The following is a 25,590-nucleotide window of genomic DNA, read 5'->3' as shown; positions in this document are numbered from 1 at the left end:
AGTAATCCTTAGTTCCATAGGTGGACGCCGTTTCGAGATATCGCCATAAAGGTGGACCAGGTTGACCCTAGAATTTGTTTGTACAATATGGGTATCAAAAGAAAGGTGTTAATGAGTATTTTAAAAGTGAGTAATCCTTAGTTCCATAGGTGGACGCCGTTTCGAGATATCGCCAAAAAGGTGGACCAGGGCTGGCCCTAGAATTTGTTTGTACAATATGGGCATCAAACGAAAGGTGTTAATGAGTATTTTAAAAGGTACTGGGCCTTAGTTCTATAGGTGGACGCCGTTTCGAAATATCGCCATAAAGGTGGACCAGGGGTGACTCTAGAATGTGTTTGTACGGTATGAGTATCAAATTAAAGGTATTAATGAGGGGTTTAAAAGGGAGTTGTGGTTGTTGTATAGGTGGTCGCATTTTCGAGATATCGCCATAAAGGTGGACCAGGGGTGACCCTAGAATTTGTTTGTACAATATGGGTATCCGAAGAAAGGTGTTAATGAGTATTTTAAAAGGGAGTAATCCTTAGTTCCATAGGTGGACGCCGTTTCGAGATATCGCCATAAAGGTGGAGCAGGGGTGGCCCTAGAATTTGTTTGTACAATATGAGTATCAAAATAAAGGTGTTAATGAGTATTTTAAAAGGGAGTAATCCTTAGTTCCATGGGTGGACGCCGTTTCGAGATATTGCCATAAAGGTGGGCCAGGGGTGACTCTCGAATTCGTTTGTGCAATATGGGTATCAAACGAAAGGAGTTAATGAGTATTTTAAAAGGGAGTGGGCCTTAGTTCTATAGGAGGACGCCTTTTCGAGGTATCGCAATAAAGGTGGACCAGGGGTGACTCTACACTTTGTTTGTACGGTATGGGTATCAAATGAAAGGTGCTAATTTGTATTTTTAAAAGGGAGAGGGCCTTCGTTCTATAGGTGTTCGCCTTTTCGAGATATCGCCATAAAGGTGGACCAGGGGTGACTCTAGAATGCGTTTGTACGATATGCGTATCAAATTAAAGGTATTAATGAGAGCTTTAAAAGGGAGTGGTGTGAAGGCGTTTTCCAGATATCGACCAAAATGTGGACCAGGGTGACCCTGAACATCATCTGTTGGATACCGCTAATTTATTTATATATGTAATACCTGCCAAGATTTTAAGGGTTTTTTATTTCGCCCTGCAGAACTTTTTCATTTTCTTCTACTTAATATGGTAGGTGTCTCAACCATTTTATAAAGTTTTTTCTAAAGTTATATTTCGCGTCAATAAAACAATCCAATTACCTTACCATGTTTCATCCCTTTTTTCGTATTTGGTATAGAATTATGGCATTTTTTTTTTCATTTTTCGTAATTTTCGATATCGAAAAAGTTGGATTTCGTTCATTTTTCATACCAAAATAAAGTGAGTTCAGGTAAGCACGTGAACCAAGTTCATTAAAGATATGTCGATTTTTGCTCAAGTTATCGTGTTAACGGCCATGCGGAAGGACAGACGGACGACTGTGTATAAAAACTGGGCGTGGCATCAATCGATTTCGCCCATTTTCGTCATAAAATCTATGCCCCTACCAAATTTCAAAAGGATTGGTTAATTTGTGTTCGACTTATGGCGTTAAAAGTATCCTAGACAAATTAAACGAAAAAGGGCGGAGCCACGCCCATTTTGAAATTTTCTTTAATTTTTGTATTTTGTTGCACCATATCATTACTGGAGTTGAATGTTGACATAATTTACTTATATACTGTAAAGATATTAAATTTTTTGTTAAAATATTACTTAAAAAATTTTTTTTTTTTAAATTGGGCGTGGTCCTCCTCGTATTTTGCTAATTTTTATTAAGCGTACATATAGTAATAGGAGTAACGTTCCTGACAAATTTCATCATGCTATCTTCTACGACTGCCAAATTACAGCTTGCAAAATTTTAAATTGCCTTCTTTTAAAAGTGGGCGGTGCCACGCCCATTGTCTAAAATTTTACTAATTTTCTATTCTGCGTCATAAGTTCAACTCATCTACCAAGTTTCGTCGCTTTAGCTGTCTTTTGTAATGAATTATCGCACTTTTTCCGTTTTTCGAAATTTTCGATATCGAAAAAGTGGGCGTGGTTATAGTCCGATATCGTTCATTTTAAATAGCGATCTGAGATGAGTGCTCAGGAACCTACATACCAAATTTCATCAAGATACCTCAAAATTTACTCAAGTTATCGTGTTAACGGACGGACGGACGGACGGACATGGCTCAATCAAATTTTTTTTCGATCCTGATTATTTTGATATATGGAAGTCTATATCTATCCCGATTCCTTTATATATGTACAACCAACCGTTATCCAATCATACTTAATATACTCTGTGAGCTCTGCTCAACTGAGTATAATTAGCGAATGATAGAACACCATCGCACTTATTTTACGACCAAAATATGTTTATAACTTTTGTAGTTTTATTTTTATTTAATTAGGTTTGGCAAATTTTTTTAATTTTCTTTTAATCTGGTATATCATTTTATTGCATTTTTCTTAATTTTAAAATTTTTTTTCTTTTGGTATATTTTTTTAAATTTATTTAATTTTATTTGGTTTTATTTTACTTTATTTGATTTTAGTTTATGTTAGTTTATTTTACTTTATTTAATTTTAATTTTATTTATTTTATTTTAATTAATTTATATTATTAATCTATTTTCAATAATTTTATTGTATTTTGAAATATTTTATTGAATAATAAAAATTGATTAAAAACTAAATTAAATGTTTTTTTTTGGGTATTTTGATAAAATTTTATAAAATTCGTCAGACTGACAGCCCTGGTTAATTGTCACTCTCCCGAAAGTATGAAATTGTTTTATTAGAAGAGTGCCGCTTGCGTCTGCCCATGGGAAAACGAAAGTATAGGAAAAACGTATTTCACTATGGATAATATCACCGCATCGCCGAACAAAATTATCTAATTTTTTCGGTAGCGTCAATATATGATTACCCAATTTTTTATCCATTCAGCACTCCAGGCTGGTGCACTCACAAACATCAGAGTGCAGATATATTGCTGTTTAAATGTTTTTGTTTTTCTATTCAATTATCTAATGTACCTAAATTTTAATTTTTTCTTGCACAATACATATGCTACAATTAGAAACATTTTGAATGCTTTCTTTTCTTGATTTCGAATTCAAAACTCATAAATAAAATTAAACGCATTATCAAATCGAAACTGTGAGCATCATTCTCGTATTCCTTTTTGCTTACAACGTGTATGCAATTTTCTGTTGGTGTATTCTGAAAAATACATGAACATAATACATGAAAGTTACCAAACCACACGTAAAACTTTCTTTGATTTATGTAAAAGTTGCTATATATCGATAATGGTCAGCGAAAACTCAAATGGGAAACGAAAACGAAAAATAACGAAGCAACTTGATATTAGCAGCATCATTAAAGCAACAAAAGTCATTGCTATGACACCTGCTTTCTATGCCTTTGTAATGTTGTTTATCATAGTAGCAACACATTCAACAGTTCGTATCTATGTCTAATGAACTTTGCGACTGCTGCCTCCTTATCAAATATAAGCCAACCTCTTCCATATCTTTATTTCAACATTCACCGTTTTTTGCCATGACATCAACAGGTTTATTTTAACTGTTACCTGTAATAATTGTAACCGGAACATTTCGTTGCCTAAAATTAGTACTACTTTTTACCGCAATTTTAGCATATGAGGTCAACAGGGTAACAGAGCTAAAATAAAAAAAAATAATTGGAGTGATTTACCTCCGAGAAAAGTTAGGCCGATCTGCTCTTCCAATTCTCTTCTAATTTTTCCTACAATTGTCCGGACGGTACGTACATGTTTTATGCCTACTCCAAACGGCATTGAAAGGAAGATTGATCTTCACTGAAAATCTTACCAAATCAGGACTGATTTTCGTGGTATTAAGACATTACGTCTTATATCAAATGCAACAATATTTTGCACATATTTTTCAGCAAAATACCTACGAAAAGCCTATACAAGTTGCCTTTATTGAAATGATTGTTAACAGACCGGAATATTCATGCTGGTCAAAATTTGCATGGGATATGTCTGTAAAACGACATTTGTAAATATGTCAGTACATAAGGAGTTGTTAACTAGGCTTGAAAATTCAAAGAGATCGCATGGTGCTGTTTGGTGCGTGGGCAGTGGTGGATTTAAATATTTGCCGCCCCTCGGCAATCCTTACTTTACCGGCTTTGTTTCCATAAATTAAATTATTAAAGCATCATTCTGTGTTGCGAACGAAAGTTCAGACGAACGATTTCGTTCAGCAATTGTGTTCTCTATCATTGTCTTTCGGCCTTTACTTTTCTTACGTCATTTAAAGGAGAAGTCGAAAGCATAAATCAATTTTTATGCACATTTCCATGGTATAAAAAGGGAGGTCATTCCAATGTCATTATGAGGTTGTAATTTTTGATTTATAAACAGATTACCTACTGAAGTTTCTGTTGATGTCAATATATAGTAAGAGTTTCGGAAGGAGGATTTTTCAAAATATTGGCCCATTTGTTTTAAGATATCGTGTTAAATTTAGGAAGAATACACATTATGAAATAGATATTATTTTAGACATCATGTAACCTCGGCGATTTTCACTTGAACTTTTTCTCAAGTTGAAGGTTGCGGTATGTAAATTGAAATAACAGTTTAAAAAAACTAAAAAAACACGCTTTTATAGCTAACCGAACTAAAAAATAGAAAATAATTTTCAATTAAAAAGAGTTTATGTAACAGTAGTAGAAGGTCAAACAATAATTTATAGTTAATCACCTCAAAATAAAATTATAAAAAATTTAAGTTATTAACAGAATAATTTAATTCAGATTAAAAAGCGTAGGGTGCATTTGACTACATTTCATATCTTTCCTCTCAGATAGTAACATTCAAATATCAAGCACACCACGCTTTTTACTGTGAATTAAATTATTAATACGCTTTTATTAGCTTGGCCTGTATCTATGCGGCCATGTATGTATGTAAATTTTTGAGCTTAATTTTCACCGGTTTCTAGAAGTCTGATTAATTTGAAACTTTGCATACGTATCAAGGACCGATGACAATGCATTAATGTGATGGTTTGGTGACATAAGGTCAACGGCCATAAGGTCAATTGGCCTTATTACCACTTTAAATGGCCACAAGTTTGATCGAAACTTCGCACACATATCAAGGCTCGACGACAATGCATTAATGTGATGGTGTGGTGACATAAGGTCAACGGCCTTAAGGTCAATTGGCCTTATTACCACTTTGAATGGCCACAAGTTTCATTGAAACTTTGAACACGTATCAGGGCCCGATGACAATGCATTAATGTGATGGTGTGGTGACATAAGGTCAACGGCCATAAGGCCAATTGGCCTTAATTCCACTTTAAATTGCTATAAGTTTGATTGAAACTTTGCACACGTATCAAGGCTCGATGACAATGCATTAATGTGATGGTGTGGTGACATAAGGTCAACGGCCTTAAGGTCAATTGGCCTTATTACCATTTTGAATGGCCACAAGTTTGATTGAAACTTTGCACACGTATCAGGGCCCGATGACAATACATTAATGTGATGGTGTGGTGACATAAGGTCAACGGCCATAAGGTCAATTGGCCTTATTACCACTTTAAATTGCCATAAGTTTGATTGAAATTTTGCACACGTATCAAGGCTCGATAACAATTAAATAATGTGATGTTGGGGTGACATAAGGTTAACGGACATACGGCCAATTGAACTTATGACAACCCCAAATGGTCATAGATTTGAAACCTTGCACATAATGCGAAAAACGCATTCCTTTATTAATGATAGAAGTGGATGCATGGCACATCTACGAAAGAGCATACTGGAGCCCTTTTTAACACGCTTTTATTAGCTTGGCCTGTATCTATCTATGTATCTGTGTATCCATGTATTTATGTAACGGAATCTGAAGTAGAGCCCAGAGCCCCGGTAATGCAAAGCTCCGAACTCCGTTGCACCTTTTGAAGCATTTTAAGATAGGTACTTTTAGCTAGTACAGGCCACCAGACCAAGGCACCATAAAGAAGAATAGGGGGCACAATGGCTGTGTAAATCCAGTAGGTCACCTTAGGTAGAATCTCCAGGAGGTGCCAATTGCCCTCTTGCAAGTGCACATCTCTGTTGCTGCCTTCTTGGATCGCTCCACTATATGGTCACTCCATAATAGCTTCCTATCCAGAATGACTCCCAAATACTTGACTTGATCGGTAAATGCTAAGAACGTACCCCCAATTCTTGGCGGTGTAAGATTTGGTACTTTGTACCTCCTCGTGAAGAGGACAAGCTCGGTTTTATCCGGGTTGACTTCCAAACCTGTGACAGAGGCCCAGTGCAAAATTTTTGATAGCGCCCCTTCCATTAGGTTCCAAAGAGTTTGCGGAAATTTTCCCCGCATGGTGACGCAGATGTCATCTGCATACGCGATCACCTGGTGACTTTCTGCCTCCATGAGGCGTATTAGTTGATTGACGGCAACCACCCAAAGTAGCGGAGAGAGAACGCTGCCCTGCGGAGTGCCTCTTCCGACCGGTCTGCGGACCACGCATCCACCTAGCTCAGTTTTAATCTGCCTACGCGTAAGGAGATTGTATATAAACTCCACCAGGCACGCGTCAACCCCCAAATCGGCCAGCGCCGAGGTGATAGCCTCAGGGAGAACGTTGTTGAAGGCACCCGCTATATCTAGAAATGCCATCAGTGTGTATTCCTTGAGGTTAAGTGACCTTTCGATAATGGATACCAGTGAGTGCAAGGCCGTGTCAGTTGACCTACCCTTAGTATAGGCATGTTGAGCTTGCGAAAGAAGCGATGGCTCAATCCTCTTCCTGATGTAGTCCTCTAGGAGTCTTTCGAGTGCTTTAAGCGGAAAAGATAATAAGCTTATAGGCCTATAATCATTTGGTTTAGAGTGGGAGGTTTTCCCTGCCTTGGGGATAAAGACCAAGTTGACTTCTCTCCACGATGCTGGTACGTAATTGAGCCTAAGACAACCTATAAACATCCCTTTTATCCAGGGCCTTATAAGTTCGGCAGTTCACTGTAGCTGAGCTCGAAAAATTCCATCCGCCCCCTGCGATTTATAGGGCTTGAAGGTCTGTAAAGCCCAATCAATTATTTTATCATCTGTGATTTCGCGTATTAGCTGATCATTAGGTGACCCTCCGATAACAATAATTTAAGACACGCCCGTGCTTGCTGGGAAGTGTGTATCCATAAGCAAGTTTATGGTTTCAGCGCTGGAGTCCGTCCAGTGCCCATCCTGCTTTTGGACGTAATTCTGGAGCAGCCCCAGGATGTCAGCTGGGTCCGTTGGCGTCACTGGAACCCAGGCTCTAGCCCTTGGCCGTGAGGGGATATCACGCGCCTCCACTACCTTGAGGCGCACGCCCGGATATACCAACCCTATAAGCGTGACGGTGGCCCTATATAGGTTTACCGAACTGGCGTCGTCACAGGCAATTAGCTTGACATTGCCTTGGAAGCACCCTTCATCGGTGTAAGATGGCCGTGGACCAGGGTTGTCTTTCTTAACCTCAACGGCCACCGTAGCGAGCGCGGCCTCGATTCACTTCCTCTGTTGTTTCTGGATCCTGCCATCTTCGCTGCCATCTACCCCTACTATCGGAGCGTTGACGATTAGTGATAGAACTTAAAAAAAAAATATATCGATACCGGTACTCATTTAAAATACTCGGACTAAAGTGTCGATGCTATTATTCATACTCAGTAAAAGGTATCGAGTATATTCGGGTATACCACCAAAAGCGAATAAATTTTGCCTTTTTTTTTTAAATTATAGAAAACAAGTAAGGAAGGTTAAGTTCGGGTGTAACCGAACATGACATACTCAGTTGAGAGCTATGGTGACAACATAAGGGAAAATAACCATGTAGGAAAATGAACCGAGGGAAACCCTGGAATGTGCTTATATGACATGTGTATCAAATGAAAGGTATTAAAGAGTATTTTAAGAGGAAGTGGGCCATAGTTCTATAGGTGGACGCCATTTAGGGATATAGCCATAAAGGTGGATCAGGGTTGACTTTAGAATGCGTTTGTACGATATGGGTATCAAATGAATGGTGTTAATGAGTATTTTAAAAGGGAGTAATCCTTAGTTCCATAGGTGGACGCCGTTTCGAGATATTGCCACAAAGGTGGACCAGGGGTGACCCTAGAATTTGTTTGTACAATATGGGCATAAAACGAATGGTGTTAATGAGTATTTTAAAAGGGAGTGGGCCTCGGTTCTATAGGTGGATGCCGTTTCGAAATATCGCCATAAAGGTGGACCAGGGGTGACCCTAGAATTTGTTTTTACAATATGGGTATCAAAAGAAAGGTGTTAATGGGAATTTTAAAAGGGAGTAATCCTTAGTTCCATAGTTGGACGCCGTCTCGAGATATCGCCATAAAGGTGGGCCAGGGGTGACTCTAGAATTCGTTTGTGCAATATGGGTATCAAACGAAAGGAGTTAATGAGTATTTTAAAAGGGAGTGGGCCTTAATTCTATAGGTAACGCCTTTTCGAGGTATCGCAATAAAGGTGGACCAGGGGTGACTCTAGACTTTGTTTGTAAGATATGGGTATCAAATGAAAGGTGCTAATGAGTATTTTTAAAAGGGAGTGGGCCTTCGTTCTATAGGTGTTCGCCTTTTCGAGATATCGCCATAAAGGTGGACCAGAGGTGACTTTAGAATATGTTTGTACGATATGGGTATCAAATGAAAGGTGTTAATGAGTATTTTAAAAGGGCGTGAGGCTTAGTTCTATAGGTGGACGCCTTTTCGCGATATCGCCATAAAGGTGGACCAGGGGTGACTCTAGAATGAGTTTGTACGATATGGGTATCAAATTAAAGGTATTAATGAGAGTTTTAAAAGGGAGTGGTGGTAGTTGTATATGTGAAGGCGTTTTCCAGATATCGACCAAAATGTGGACCGGGGTGACCCAGAACATCATCTGTTGGATACCGCTAATTTATTTATATATGTAATATCTGCCAAGATTTTAAGGGTTTTTTATTTCGCCCTGCAGAACTTTTTCGTTTTCTTCTACTTAATATGGTAGGTGTTACAACCATTTTATAAAGTTTTTTCTAAAGTTATATTTCGCGTCAATAAAACAATCCAATTACCTTACCATGTTTCATCCATTTTTTCGTATTTGGTATAGAATTATGGCATTTTTTTCATTTTTCGTAATTTTCGATATCAAAAAAGTGGGCGTGGTCATAGTCGGATTTCGTTCATTTTTCATACCAAGAGAAACTGAGTTCAAGTAAGCACGTGAGCTAAGCTCATTAAAGATATGTCGATTTTTGCTCAAGTTATCGTGTTAACGGCCATGGGAAGGACAGACGAACGACTGTGTATAAAAACTGGGCGTGGCATCAACCGATTTCGCCCATTTTTACAGAAAACAGTTAACGTCATAAAATCTATGCCCCCACCAAATTTCAAAAGGATTGGTTAATTTTTGTTCGACTTATGGCGTTAAAAGTATCCTAGACAAATTAAATGAAAAAGGGCGGAGCCACGCCCATTTTGAAATTTTCTTTTATTTTTGTATTTTGTTGCACCATATCATTACTGCAGTTGAATGTTGACATAATTTACTTATATACTGTAAAGATATTAAATTTTTTGTTAAAATATTACTTTAAAAAAATTTCTTTTTAAAAGTGGGCGTGGTCCTTCTCCGATTTTGCTAATTTTTATTAGGCAAACATATAGTAATAGGAGTAACGTTCCTGCCAAACTTCATCATGATATCTTCAACGACTGCCAAATTACAGCTTTCAAAATTTTTAAATTACCTTCTTTTAAAAGTGGGCGGTGCCACGCCCATTGTCCAAACTTTTATTAATTTTCTATTCTGCGCCATAAGTTCAACCCATCTACCAAGTTTCGTCGCTTTATCTGTATTTTCTAATGAATAATCGCACTTTTTCGGTTTTTCGAAATTTTCGATATCGAAAAAGTGGGCGTGGTTATAGTCCAATATCGTTCATTTTAAATAGCAATCTGAGGTGCTCAGGAACCTACATACCAAATTTCATCAAGATACCTCAAAATTTACTCAAGTTATCGTGTTAACGGACGGACGGACGGACGGACATGGCTCAATCAAATTTTTTTTCGATCCTGATTATTTTGATATATGGAAGTCTATATCTATCTCGATTCCTTTATATATGTACAACCAAACGTTATCCAATCAAACTTAATATACTCTGTGAGCTCTGCTCAACTGAGTATAAAAAGTAAGTAAGTTTTGGGCGAAATCAAACATTATATACCCATCTGTGTACCCTCAGATATGGGACTTCATTCCTAGTTGGTGTAAATGTTGTCAGGAAATGCACCCTTTCTGTGCAAAAGAAGATACCGAAATACGAAAGGACTGCGATTATATAGGGTGTCGAAAGTATGTTTTTATACTCAGCTGAGCAAAGCTCACAGAGTATATCAATTTTGTTCGCATAACGGTACCCCGTAACGGCATAAACTAATCGATATAGATATAGACTTCTATATATCTAAATTATCTGGGCGAATAAAGAAATTCATTCAGCCATGTCTGTCCGTCCGTCTGTCCGTTCGTAAACACGATAACTTGAGTAAATTTTGAGGTATCTTAATGAAATTTGGTACGTAAGTTCCTGGACACTCATCTCAGATCGCTATTTAAAATGAACGAAATCGGGCTACAACGCCCACTTTTTCGATATCGAAAATTTCGAAAAACCGAAAAAGATAAAGCGATGAAACTCGGTAGCTGGGTTGACCTTATGACGCAGAATAGAAAATTAGTAAAATTTTGGACAATGGGCATGGCAGCGCCCACTTTTAAAAGAAGGCAATTTACACCCGAACTTAGACTTCCTTACTTGTTTTCCTTAAGCTTTTTATCAATAAATATCAAATTCCAACGTACAAAAAAATGTATAAATTTGCATTTTTTTTCGCAACTTTCAAAATTTTAAAAATGAATGAATTAAAAAATGTAATTGGATGAAAATATTACTCAACATTCTACATTTTAAACTGTATTTAAAATTTATGGAGCTAGCAGCCTTTTATAATTGAGTTGAAGCTAGCAGGTTTCCTTTTCGGAAATTTAGTAAATCTTGACACTAAACACATGCCTTTCTTTTATCACCATGTGCAGAAATCCATCATTTTTAAAACGTCGTTTTGAATAGAAGGGGGGTTAGTAGCGTTCACGATATCTTTAGCTAAATTTTTTCCCAACTTATTATGTGAATGAACTATGCTTTGTTGAACTTAAGCCTTCAGACCATCGACATGGTAAAGTATAAGGGAAAAGTATCGGGGTAAAGTATCGATACTTTACTCAGTACTTGGTAAAAAGCATCGAGTATAAAATACTCGAGTATTTTTTGGAAAACTGTCGATACGACTCACTCAGTTCTCATAACATCACTAGGAGCGATTTTAGTGTCAGGAACAAATTGATTTTCCCATGATATGTTGAAAATTTGGGATAACGATGTTTCAATCAAAACGTGGCTGTCCAATCACGATTAACGCGTTCCACTCGCAAGAGTTATATGTACATATATAGAATATGTTCACACAAAACTTGAGGTTAGAGGTCAATGTAATTTTTAGCTACTTTGAGAATTAAATTTATTGGCTCTTTTATGTTGGTGATATATATAACTATTGACATAATATTTTAAGCAAATATTTTGTAACTTGAAACCAAATATTCCACTTTTTTCGACCTCAAACAATTAAAATTTTTTAAATATATTTTTCTAAATACAAAAAAACTTTCAGTGCACATACAATTTTGTACATGTATTGTGATTCGCACTTCCATATAAAAAATTTTGAGCAAAATGCTAATTATACTATAAAAGACACAGAAATCTTTATTCTAGTTTACCAATTTATGTCTTTTGCGAATTGTGAATATGAAATTAAGTTAAATACGAAGCTGCAAAAAATTATTCTTTCAGTTACAGCCTTTTTAACCGGTCTTTTCAGTTACAACTTTATTTCCGCCTTCGCTCAGATACGGTCTTATTAACAGAATGTTTGAGATACGTCCTTTTTAACAAAACTTTTATGTTACGACCTTTCTATTAGGATAGGTCGATATATTTAGCATACATTTTAAGATAAAAGTGAGCAACATTACATAATGTGAAAGCTGGAACGCACTACCTACAATACGCGAATATCCTCTTTCATAATCTGCTATAAAAAAGTTATTGTCAAAGGCACATATTTCTTACCACCAAATCTCGTTAACTTTGGTTGCTTTTCGAAAAGCTCCTTATCTGAATAATTCGCTTGTATGGGGACATATCTATCTATAATTAAATACAAGTCGCTGAATGTCTTCCGCATGGAGTTTCCTAGTATAACTTCTAGATACTTCGTACTATATTTTTCTTGCAGGGTTTCCCCTCCAAGATTAGGCTTAGTCAAATTAGGGACCTTATACTTCCTAGTAATACTAGATTAGTTTTTTCCGCGTTGGTGGTTAAACCGACTCCAATTGCCCAGGCATGTACATCCCGAAGTGCCTGCTCCATTTGAGAGCTATTTGTTATTAGGCATCTGCCGCTTATGATGACTGAAACGTCATCTGCATATGCCGTAAGTTTGACTGGTCCTCCGTCGAACCGCCTAAGCAATTGGTTCATACCCACCGTCCACAGCATTTTTGATAAAACCCCACCCTGTGGCGTTCCTCTGTTTAAAGATTTCGTTGCCTCGCACAGACCCTATTGCGGTATGATCTGCAGCTTAACATGGAGTCGATCCAATTTGCTAAAACTGGATGAACTTCAATCGAGTTGAGTCTGTCAATGATTGCTCTTTTCGAGACATTGTTGAAAGCTCCGGCAATGTCCAGAAATACACCTAGGGCATATTCCTGGTGTTCCAAGGCCTCTATATTTATAACCACCTTATGCAATACAGTATCTACTGACTTGCCTTTGGTGTAAGCATGTTGTGCTGAAGAGAATTATTCATTTTTGATTTTATATTCACATCTATTAATCTCTCTAAGTTTTTTAGTAGAAAAGGTGTCAAACTAATAGGCCTGTAGTCTTTCGAGTGCATATGACTAGCTTTTTCCGTTTTCGGTTTCGGTTCGCTTGTCGTGGCTCAGTTTAATAAAACCCTCAAAGATTATTCTCAGCCCATTACATGTAATTTTTCCACCAGCCATCTGAAGCATAGCAAGGAATATCCCATCTGGGCACGACGATTTGAACATAGCAAACGTTTTTATTGCACTTTCAATTTTGATATTTCTCACCAATCCTGGTACTTCTCGCTCCGTATTAGGAATGCAGACGTATAACATAACTCTTCCGCATCATCTCCTGATGGGAAGATTGTGTTAAGGAGTGCCTCAAGGGACTCTTCACTATTGTGTGACCATTCCCCGCCGTCCTTTTTTATCAGTCCCTAGACTGCATCCCCTTTAGATAGGACTTTCCTCAGTATCGCCGTTTCGATGGGGCATTCTACGTCGGTACAGAAATTCTTCCGCTTTGACCGGTTGGTTTCACGTTTATAGATCCTCAACAGCTCCCTGCATTCGTCCCAGTACTCCTCGCTTTCCGCAACTTTTGCCAGCTTAAAAATCTGTTTTACCTACCCCCTAAGAGGACTCAGCTCCTTATTCCACAATGGTGTCTTTGCTTTCCCCTTGAATCTTCGCAGACGACAATCTCTGTTGTACGCAGTTATCAGCGCCTTTGATAAGAAGTTGTTGCTCTCTTTCAACTCCTCTATTGTGGCAATTTCTTTAGGCTGCTCCAGTCTTCCTGATGCACATTTCTGAAATTTCTCCATTTCTAACCTCTTTGGGGGGATTCTGAAGCTGATATATGCATGGTCTGAGAATGATGGCCTGTCAAGGACTCTCCATTCATATCCCGATATATCCTGCTCAGAGCTCAATGTGATATCAAGCACATTGCTTGACGTAGGACCAGCATATGTAGCCACGCTAACCCTGTTGGCCACCTGTATACTACTCTGTAGTATGTAACAATAAAGGGGCCCACCTCTATCATTAATATCGTCCCTTCCCCATACACTGTGATGCCAATTCGCATCCGCGCTTATGACAAGCCGTCCTCTGCACCTTTCTTGAACCACCAACTCCTCTGGTGGGGCTTCCACGTTATGGGCCATGTAGCAGGATGCCAGAATAAGGGATGGTTCTTTCTTTCCTTCTATTGCGACTACCGCCAGGTCTTCGGTGCTGAAGCTAGATAATGTGCACGAGTATAGGTGTTTCCTTACCATGACTGAAGTTCTAACCCTGCTCTCCGCCTTTGCGTAATAAAACGCTGAATCCGCGAGCGTTGAGTCCAGAAACCTTTCCTCCAGATGAGAGTCATGGCTCTTATATCAGCGCCACATCAAACGAACTCTCCTAAAGAGTCAGGAGGACCTCACCTCGATGCCACTTTACTGTGTTGGAAGTTTATCTGTTAGAATCGCAGCGCCATTGAGCTGTTTGTTTCCCTTCAAATTATCCGCCACTGCGCTCAATATATCTTTTCCGCTGTTTTCCGAGTCTGGAGGTCCGTTTCTCCCTCTCCTGTTCGAAGCGTCTTTGCTAGACTCGCAGCATCATTGAGCTGTTTGTCCTCTTCCAATACATCCACCTCTACGCTTTTCCTGCTACTTCCAAGCCCTCGTGGTCCTTTTCCACCTCTCCTGCTTTTAGCATGTTTTAATTTTTCTTAAAGTTCTCAGCTCGATTGATTTGATGGTGCGCCTCTGCCACTGCGGCTTTGCCCCATCACTTGCCGCGTTAGCGTATTGGGGTTGTTGTCCTGAGGACTTTTTAAGGCGCATAAATATACTACCTGCGCCCCAGGATATTTTGCCAAGCCGTAAGTTCAACAGATCCTCTGATTCCTTATTAATTTGGAGGTTGTAGTAACAGTAAGAAACGTAAAAAATTTGAAGTTAAAAAATAACAAAATACGACGATAAAATATGAAAAACCATAGAAAAATCTTTTCGTGAGCGAAATGAGAGGAATACTGTTGAAGCAGGATTGATTTTCATTTACAAAAATTCGTTGCACGAAAATATACATAGATTTTAGCTTACTATAAATTGCACGGATTGCATATATGTTTTTGCTTGTATTTTGTTGTTGTGAATTAACAATCCGTGCACCTTTACAAGGCAAAGCGTCACCCCCTATATTGAAGACTGTTTATAGACTAAATACTGGCCCACCTATTTTTCATTGGACAACTTTTTCTGAAAGTTAGTCTTGAAAAAAAAAAAAGAAAACAAAATTTGAAGTATTTCCTCTTTATAAATGGACAAAATCAGCGAAAGAGGTTCCTTAATTAAACATATTCTTGCTGAACTATGATTCTAAAAAATGTTTTCTTAATATCCCAATTCGTGGGCCCCCTATCAAAACTGTTTGTATTATGTTTTATACTGTCATCGGCCTCTGAATTAAGTTTGAAATTTCAAGTCTCTAGTTCATCGAGAAGTTACTTAAAAGCCGGTTTAAAATTTCCAAATTCTCTTCTAATTTGTTCGATCCGAGCGGAACCTTTCGGAATTTGTTTTCCTTTTGTTCCTTTGTCACGGTCTTAACCCTCGATCTCAAATTTCTCAATTTCCAAACTCTCATCCAATTATTTCGTTCCATGCGGCACCTATCGGATAGTTTTCCGCTTTCGTTGCATGTCACTGTGTCTTAACCTATATGTGAAGTTTCACTTTTGTAGCCCAATGCGAAGTTGCTTAAAATTTGATTGTAAGATTTGTATTGAAAATGCGGGCAAATATTCAACCGACCTAATATAAAGGAAATAAAAACACAGATAAAAAAATAAATATAAGGTGCGATAACCACTGAAGAGACTTAAGGCCGAGCTTCTCTTCCAATTTTCTTCGTGCTCCTTTTTAATTTTTCCTACATATTGACGGGACGGGACCTACTTGTTTTATGCCGACTCCGAACGGCTTCTGCAAGGCATATGAATTCTGACTGAGTGCTTTTCATGGCAGAAATACACTCGAAGTGCTTGCCAAACACTGCCGAGGGGCGACCCCGCTTATAAAAATGTTGTTCTAATTGAAAAAAAAAAATTGTTTCTAAAATTTTGATGTTACTCTGCCCGGGGCATGAACCCAGGAACTTCGGTGTGTTGGGCGGAGCACTCTACCATCACACCATGGCGGCCGCCGAAATTGGGCTTTTTTTTTAAAGGTGTGGAGATTGAATAAGTATTGCTCTGTTCTTATTTGTTTCGGAGAGGAAAAGACATTTATTATTATAAAAGCAAGTCTTTATTTTAAATGGTCTTTGAGATTTAATATGAGATTGTTACATTCTACCTAATGTTCTTCAATGAAGCCTAATGACATAAGCTCCGTTTATTTAACAGTATTGTGGCGAATTTTTACATCACTAGGCTGTTAGTAAATAATCACGCAACAACAAAAACATGAAGCCGCCAATCTTATGTACATGTAACATGAAGGCAAGCTACACTCGTGTACATGAATACATTAGTCATCATTTATACACATGCATAGAAGGCGACGATGAGATAACTCGCAAACACATGTAATCATCATCCGAAGTAGTCCGAAGTAGTTGGTCACACATACACACGCATATGGCTAATTACTACAAATATGCATGTACTCATATAACAAATTACTAAGCAGAAGAAACAAGAGTTCTAGAAGGTAAAACGTCTAAACCTTTGGAGAAATATGCGAACGAAGCAAAGGAGAGTATAAAGCAGCGCATGCTGAACAATCAGTAATCAGTTTGATTTAAACACGCTATCAGTTGCGAAGTGAAGTAAACCCCCAGTGGGTTAGGGGGTAGAATATACCCGCGGTAGGTATGCCTGACGTAAGAGGCGACTAAAATACCAGATTCAAGGGGTTGTGTAGCGCAACCTTTTCAGGTTGCCAGCGCAATATATAGCTTCTCCAAACCGAATTGTCAACCTCACCTTCGAGCGGCGAATCCCGTTTCACTAGCAGACGAGGCTCTCGACCCGAAGCTCCTCATTGAATTTGGGGGTGGGAAGGGAGGGATGGCTGAAGGTCTAATGTGGCCATATAAATCGTTCCCGAGATGGTGGGGCTAGCAGCTTAATGGAGGTGTTTTACCGGAACGTTCCGGATCTGTATCCGGCAAAGGACCATCACATCGCTGACACTCCCGAAAGCCATCGAGGAGTAACCTTATCGCTACAACAACAACAACAACAACAAGTGAAGTATAATTGTGAAGTATATATGTAGTCTAATAAAGCCCATTTCGCAATACATAATATTGGAGCGATTTATTCGACAGTTTAGCGATTCGAACGGTAGCAGAAAGTTTCAAATAAGCAGAATTCCCCAAAATGCGTTACAATTGGTGTCAGAAGAGGAATTGTTGAATAAATCCCGAAGATTTCGAATACAACTTGGACATGGCAAAGTTAAGTGAATTAAAGATCCAGCAACTGAAAAAGGAGTTGTATAACCATGGATTGAATACAACGGGCAATAAGATCGAACTTCAAGCACGGCTTTGAGAGGTAATGGAGTCGGAAGGAATTAATGTGGACGAGTATGTCTTTCATCCTGATGGGAACGAGACAACAAACAAAATTTAAGAGAAAAACGAAACATCGCAGACAGTTACGAGCACAGACTTGTACATGATATTGGCTGCAATATCTGCTCAAACATCTACAGTGGCAACTCAACTGGAATCCTAGAAGAAATATATGGCATCCCAATCGGAATCGCAGGAGACACGTATAACATCTCAACTGCAAGAACAGAAGACATATATGGCATCACAACTGGATGAACAGAAGACATATATGACATGTCAGTTGGCTGAGCAGTTGAAAGCACAAGAGGCTCGTATATCATCGAAGCTGGAGGCACAGGATACAAACATTTTGCAATTCGAGGACAAAATCGATGCCGAGATTGAAACATTGGGAAGTCGTATACAGGAGCAGCAACTAAATCGCCCAGCTGTTTCAGCAAGCAATCTGCAGGTAAAAACTCCATCTTTTGACGGGTCTGTTCCTTTCCGGGTTCAATTAGAGAAGACATCAGCAGTGAACAACTGGAATGCTGAAGATAAAGCTGCTGCACTGTTCGTGGCATTGAAAGAGTCTGCAGCTGAAATCCTACAGACTATTCCAGAGTACGGCCGCTGTCGAGAGACGTTATGGAAGCGAGCATAGAAAACAGATATACCAAATTGAGTTGCAAAAACGTTACTAAAAATCGAATGAGATTTTGCAGGAGTTTGCGTCGGATGTCAAAAGGCTGGCCCTTCTAGCAAATGCGGACGCACCCGTGGAATACACCGAGAGGGTAAAAATCCAGAGCTTTATAAACGGCATACGCAAGCGAAGCGAGCTACATACGCAAACCCAAAGCCAACATTTGCTGAAACGGTATCCCACGAATTGACTGAGGAAACTGCCTCACTATTGAGTAAAGCAGCATACAAAGCTCATCGTGTTGAAGTGGAAAGGTCAGATTGGGTAGACACAATTTTCGAAGCACTGAAGGGATCACAACAGAAAAATACCGGAGTTATGAAATGTTTTAAGTGCGTCAGCCCATGTCACATTGTACATCATTGCAGCATCGGTCCCAATAGCTCCAGCAATATGGATGGCCGTAAACGCAGAGCTGAAGGAGATGAGCAAATCTCCAATTCCACTCAATCGTTAAACTAAAGCGAGCAAGGGATGACAACTGGCTCCCTCAATTGAATGCCCCATTATTTCCATCTCGCAAATTGGAAGAAGGTCAAGCAATCTTACTGTCGGAGGGCATATGTATGGAAAGGAACGTTTACTGACTGTAGATATAGGTGCGTCTCATTCCATAATTCGGTCGGATTTAGTCAACAAGAAGATAAGGCCATTATATGGAGCAAGATTACGTACAGCCACTGGAGAGGATACGCAGTTAATTGAAGAAGTAGCATGTGAAGTCGCAATTGGGAACGTCGCGGTACTACACTGTTTTATAGTGGCAGAGATTGTTGATGAAATAATAATTGGAGTGGACTTCTTAATCGACCCAGGCATCAAGATCGACATGCAAAGCAAGATGATGCGATAGAAGAAAATGGATGTGACACTTAATTTCGGCTACGAGAAAGGCTACAACAACGAGTTCTGGTGGAGAAGAATCACCAAATTCCATCAAAATCGGAGGCAGTAATCTGGGCAGAGGTTGATGGAGGTTGTGGGACAAACAAATTGTGGGTTGTCGAGGCAGCACACACGTTTGGTCCCCTGTTTCTCAAAAGCATATAAAGCGGCTTGAGTCAGTTCAAAAGCAATTTTTGATATTTGCATTGCGCGGCCTTAATTGGGACTCAAGTCTCCACCTTCCTCCATACAGAAGTAGACTTCTTCTTATTAACTTACCCACTCTGGAAAATCGGAGAATATTACTGGGGGTATTGTTCATCCATAAGCTCATTATTGGAGAAATTGATTCCGCGGACCTCCTCAGCCGCTTGTTTTTTGCGGTTCCCCCTAGAGTATCCAGACACTACGTTCCTTTCTATTTACCCCTTTGTCGACGAAACTTTGCTAAAAATAATCCTCTTCTTATCTGGTGCGCGCACTACAATGACTTGTATAGCTGCATCAGTCTTGAATGTACTTTTGCCACTATACGTAATGCAATACTTGCCTATCTAATTTAAGAGATACAAGCTAATTTAATTTGCCGGCATTTTGTTCCTTCGATAAAAAACAGGAACTATCTCGCTTAAGGATGGAGGAACATTTATCAACATGTATCATTAAGAAGGAACAAGACAGTACTGTGTTGATTGGAATCTGGTGCATTACAACAACGTAAAAAACATGCTTTTTCATGAGTCACTGACCGGAATCGTATGCATTCCGGCAGTATAATCTAATGGGTCAGGCATCGAGCTGATTGGAATCCGGTGCATTCCAACAACACAGGTCATGTTACTTTTTACGCCTTGTGATGGCGTATCCTCATTACACTACTCTTAGCACTGCCGGATTCCCATGACATGCTGATTGGAATCTTGTTGCATTCCAACAGGGAGATTGGAATCCACTGCATTCCGAAATCATGCTGAGCGGAATCTGATGCATTCCGCCAGTATAAGATTTCGGCATAAGATCTTATTTCTGCGCATATTTCTTATTATTATTATATTCTGAATTTAAATAGTAATGTTCATTAATATTTCTTTGTTTGTAATATAACATTGTTGAAAGCTCGATATATCTTAAATTTTATCTTTTGAGTTGTATATTTATATATCTTTTATATTATGCAGTCGACCATATTTTGTCGTCGACTTTAAATAATAAATAAATAAATAAATAAATAAATAAATAAAAACACCACCGAATATAGTTGTAGGAAAACCCCTGGCTATGACAAAACAAGATGGACATATTCAAGTAAGAGTACTCAATGAGTTCAAGTCACCACTCAAACTGACCAGAGGAACTATATTGGGTAGATGCCAAGAGGCGGAAGTAGTAATCAATTGTGAACAGCTCCATGAACACGATTCAACTAGCAAGACTAATCTTTCAAATGACATCACGGCCTGGACGGAGGGGCTAGAGGAAGACTATCAGTGTAAGGCAAAACAACTGCTCCTAAAATTCGCAAACATATTTGACGAGAATGGTTCCAAACCAGGTCGCACCAACTTTGTGAAACATGAAATTCATCGTAGTGTTCCACTGGCGAAGCGGGAAGTTGTGAGTCAAATCACACAAGAAATGACCGACAGCGGCGTCATCGAACCATCAGCCAATCCATGTAGCTCACCGCTGGTACTTGTGAAGAAGAAAGATGGAAAATGAGGTTTGGCGTAATGCAACAGCTACTGAAACTTAGTCCCAAAAAGTGTTCTCTGTTTAAGGAGCAAGTGAATTACTTGGGTCATAAAGTAACGACGGAGGGCATCTGCACCGCGAATGAAAAGATAGAAGCAGTAAAGGATGGCCAAGATCACAGAACCTGCATGAGTTAAGAAGTTTCTTTGGGCTGTGCACATATTACCGCCGATTTGTAACAAACCTTGCCAGCGTAGCCCAGAGCCTCCACGAACTTACAAGAAACAAGTAAGAAAGGCTAAGTTCGGGTGTAACCGAACAGTACATACTCAGCTGAGATCTTTGGAGAGAAAATAAGGCACGGTGTTCTGGAAGGTGGATTAGGTTGCCTTGCGATAACGAAAAAAGTAGAAATAGTGGAACTATGCAGAAGGTGGCCAGAAAATAGAAAAATTTTATCCCAAAATCGTAGCGGTTGATGTGCTTGAGATATTCATTATTTATGGTCCGATTTTTTAAATAATATTTCTTACCCTGATTATCACGTCGGTTAGCAGAATCGAGAATTTTATATATATCTATAAAGGTATAGACGTGTGAAAAATGTTGTGGAGGTACAAATATATGTTCTAGTACGCATAACCAGGGCCGTAGAGAGAAAATCCGGGCCCGGGACTAAACAATTTACTTGCCCCCTATAAAAAATCCACTAATATATTTGATTAACTTGAATTAATGACGTCTCATTCATGAACCATAATTGATGGATTACTACAAAAAGAAAATTTTTTGCAACATCAACTAAATGATTTTTGGACTACGAGCTGACAATAAAATTAACACGGAATATGTACTATTTATACTATTTTATTGTAACGTAGAAATAAAATTCTCTTTTAACAGCCACATATTGTTTCAAATAACCTTTTCTAGTTATTTGGTAACTTTTTAATACATTTCTGATAAATTGAATGATGAAATTTTTATAATAATATCAAAATTTAACTGTCTTGCCAAAACGGATTCAACACAAAGCGTGGCAAGTCCTGAAACTCGCTCTTGGGATGAAAGTTTTTGGTTACTGCAAGGACGCTGAAGGAAATTAATGAGAGAGAGAGCGCTGATAAAATTGCAGCAGTCAGCACATGAAGAAAAGTACTCAACTATAAACATGATTTACTCATTATTGATTTTTTGTATATTCTCAATTTTTATTACTTATTTTTTATAGTATTTATTTCCCTAACTTTACTCTTTATGTTCTCAACATTTCTAATTGATTTCTACAGCTTACTTAAAATTATCCAGCTTGTTTATTTTGATTATGGATAAATTGACCAATGATTGTGCTGACAGTGGGCATGTAAGGTTCATACTGAGTCTAATTTCAAAAGAACATGCATTTAATTTATGTCACCTAAATACTCGTAGTCTTTGAAAAATTAAATTATCTTTCTTATGTATTTGCTGAGCAAAATATTGATTTAATTTGCATCATTGAGAATTGGTTTAGTGTTGATGATCGGTCATACGCAATTAATGACTATGTATTACTGCGAAATGACAGAAAAGGCAATATTCGTGGTGGTGGAGTTGCAATTTATTGCAGAGAGGTTTTAAACCCAAAGATAGTTTATTGTTCAGATAATGCAAGTGTGGTTGAATATATTTTCATTGAAATAGGTGACTCACGAACAAACTGCTACATGGCGTGTGATTATAACCCGATTAGGACAAACGATTTGGCAGATTTATTTAAGAAAATTTCTGAATTTACAGTTAAATACCAACATGTTGTCATCTGCGGAGATCTTAATGTTGATCTTCTTATTAACGATTCCCGTAGTAGAAGCATTCTCGGTAATTTTCAGGCTTATGACTTGCACATTGTTAACCAGTTCGCGACGCGCTTTGCGCCAAATAGTAAACCTAGCTTGCTAGATCTTATATGCGTTAACAATACTAAGTTTGTAAACCATGTTGATCAAATTCCTATGGAGGGTATCTCTGACCATGAAATGATTTTCCTATCTTATGATTTAAAATTTAATACAATAGATCACGACATTGAGTCGACGTACAGAGATTTCAATGGCATAGTGATAGGAGCATTAAATGAAGAAGCTTCATTTAGATGAAAAATTGAAATATTTTAATAATCTTGCCCACTACCTCTTCAATAGATTTGTACCTCTTAAAACCATTAGGTCCGAAGTAATAAGAAGCCATGGTTTACGAGAGACATTTTAAATATAATAAAAAAACGGGGTAGAGCATACCGGGAATGGAAGATATCGCAGAGTAAAAACCACTGGGAAGCTTACCGCCTTTTGCGTAACCAAGCTACCCTGTGCTTTCGGAATGCCAAGATAGCATACTTAAACAGAAAATTTAATAATAATTTGCCCCCTAAAACGCTTAAGAAAAATCTTCGCTCGTTGGGAATATCTAGTAACGATAAAATTCAATGTAATTTTGATCCAAATGAAATGAACCAACATTTTTTGGGCAGTAGCTCTGATGGTAGTACTAGTGAGAGTATCGATAATATGTCTTTCAGTGTAGGCAGTAGACCAAATATCAATGGCTTCGATTTCTCAGAGGTTACAGGGGCTAGGGTGTTAAATGCTATATTTGCTATTAAGTCGAATGCTGTAGGAATCGATGGAATTAGCATACGATTTATCAAACTAATCCTTCCTTTTGTTATCTCTCCGCACACTCACATTTTCAGTTTTTCTGCAACTACCAGTAATTTTCCTAGTCAATGGAAAATAGCCAATGTTGTCCCGGTCCCCAAAACTAAGTCTCCGAGTTCCTGCAATGAGTTTAGACCGATAAGTCTGTTGCCTTCCTTATCGAAGGTATATGAGAAGTTATTGGCAACGCAAATAACTGATCATATAACTACGAATAATTTGCTACCGGACGTCCAGTCGGGATTCAGAAGAGGGCACAGCCGTGCGTCGTCCGTGTTAAAGATTCTTGAACATATACGTTCAGCCTATAACAACAATGAACTCACTGTGTTAGTACTACTGGATTTCTCCAAAGCTTTTGATACGGTTGATTTCAAAATACCTCTTTTAAAGCTCGAAGCCAGCTATAATTTCAGCCCTTTTGCAATCAAGTTAATGCGAAGTTATCTCTGCGAGCGATTTCAACAGGTTCAATGTGATAGCCAAGTCTCTAGTCTAAAACCAATCAAATCTGGTGTTCCACAGGGATCGATCCTAGGCCCAATATTGTTTACACTCTTCATCAATGACATAGTTACTTGTTGCCACAATGCCTCCATACATTTATATGTAGACGATACCCAATTATACATGTCTCAACCGATCGGTCTTTCCGAAGACTTATTTGCTAGACTGAATGAAGATTTAAGACACATAGCAAACTGGGCTAACCAAAATAAAATATCTATAAATGCAGCTAAATCTAAGGCGATTGCGTTAGCAAATACATCAAAGGACGTAAACAACCTTCCTGATATTATTATCAATGGAGATAAACTAATTTTTCATGATGTGGTAACTAATTTAGGTTATAAAATCAACTCTAAACTGAATTTTGTTGACCATGTCAACCTTGTGGCGAGCAAGATATATAATACCTTACGTAATTTATACAGAACTGCCTATTTGTTACCACGAGACGCTAAGATGAAACTGGTCAAAGCTCTAATAATACCTCAAGTCTCTTATGGTGAACTAATATACGGTAACCTGGACTCAATGTCACTCAACAAATTGCAGCTGGCCTTTAACAATGCTTCCTGGTTTGTTTTTTCTAAATGGAAATTTGATCACATATATTCATATGCAATGCAGATTCTCGGATGCGATATTTATAATTTACAAAAGCCGCCGTACTTATTTAACAAACTAAGTTTTTGCCAATCTACACGGACTTTGAATCTATTAGTCCCGAATTTTAAGTACATAACGTCATCCAGAATGTTCTTTGTCAGTACAATCCGTCTATGGAACTCACTCCCATACGCGACTAAAGCTATTTATTAGGAAAGCAGGATGTTTTAAGCAGGCAGTATTATTTTTTCTCAACCCTTAAGTTACCTTTTAATTATATATCTTTATCTTTGTCACAAAAATTTTGAACTGAGGATGTTTAATTGTTAAAGAATAAGTTTATTATCTTTCTAACTCTTGTATTTACATTATATTATATCATATTATATTATATTATATTATATTATATTATATTATATTATATTATATTATATTATATTATATTATATTATATTATATTATATTATATTATATTATATTATATTATATTACTCTACTTTTATTTTTGATAATGTAGTACGATTGATGTACTATCTAAAATACTATGTCTTTCTTGTACAAAAAACTCAAATAAACGAAATGAAATGAACGTTCTGCACTAGCTACAGTGACAGGTATTAGAGATATACGCCGCCGATTAGGGTCGTTTTTCCTACGCCGCCGCCGAATGTCAAAAAAATCGGCGCGGCGGCGGCGGCGGCGTTCGGCGCGTTAATATATTTTCTACTCGTTTAAGAACGTTTAGGCCATTTATTGTTCATGTATCACCTAACGATTTCAGGCCAATCAGTCTCTCGTCGTTTCTTCTTAAGACGTTTGAGCGGTTGATTGACCTGTACCT

This window comes from Eurosta solidaginis, chromosome 2, assembly GCF_040869045.1.
Source record: "Eurosta solidaginis isolate ZX-2024a chromosome 2, ASM4086904v1, whole genome shotgun sequence".
NCBI lineage: Eukaryota > Metazoa > Arthropoda > Insecta > Diptera > Tephritidae > Eurosta > Eurosta solidaginis.
This window is presented reverse-complemented; position numbering follows the sequence as displayed.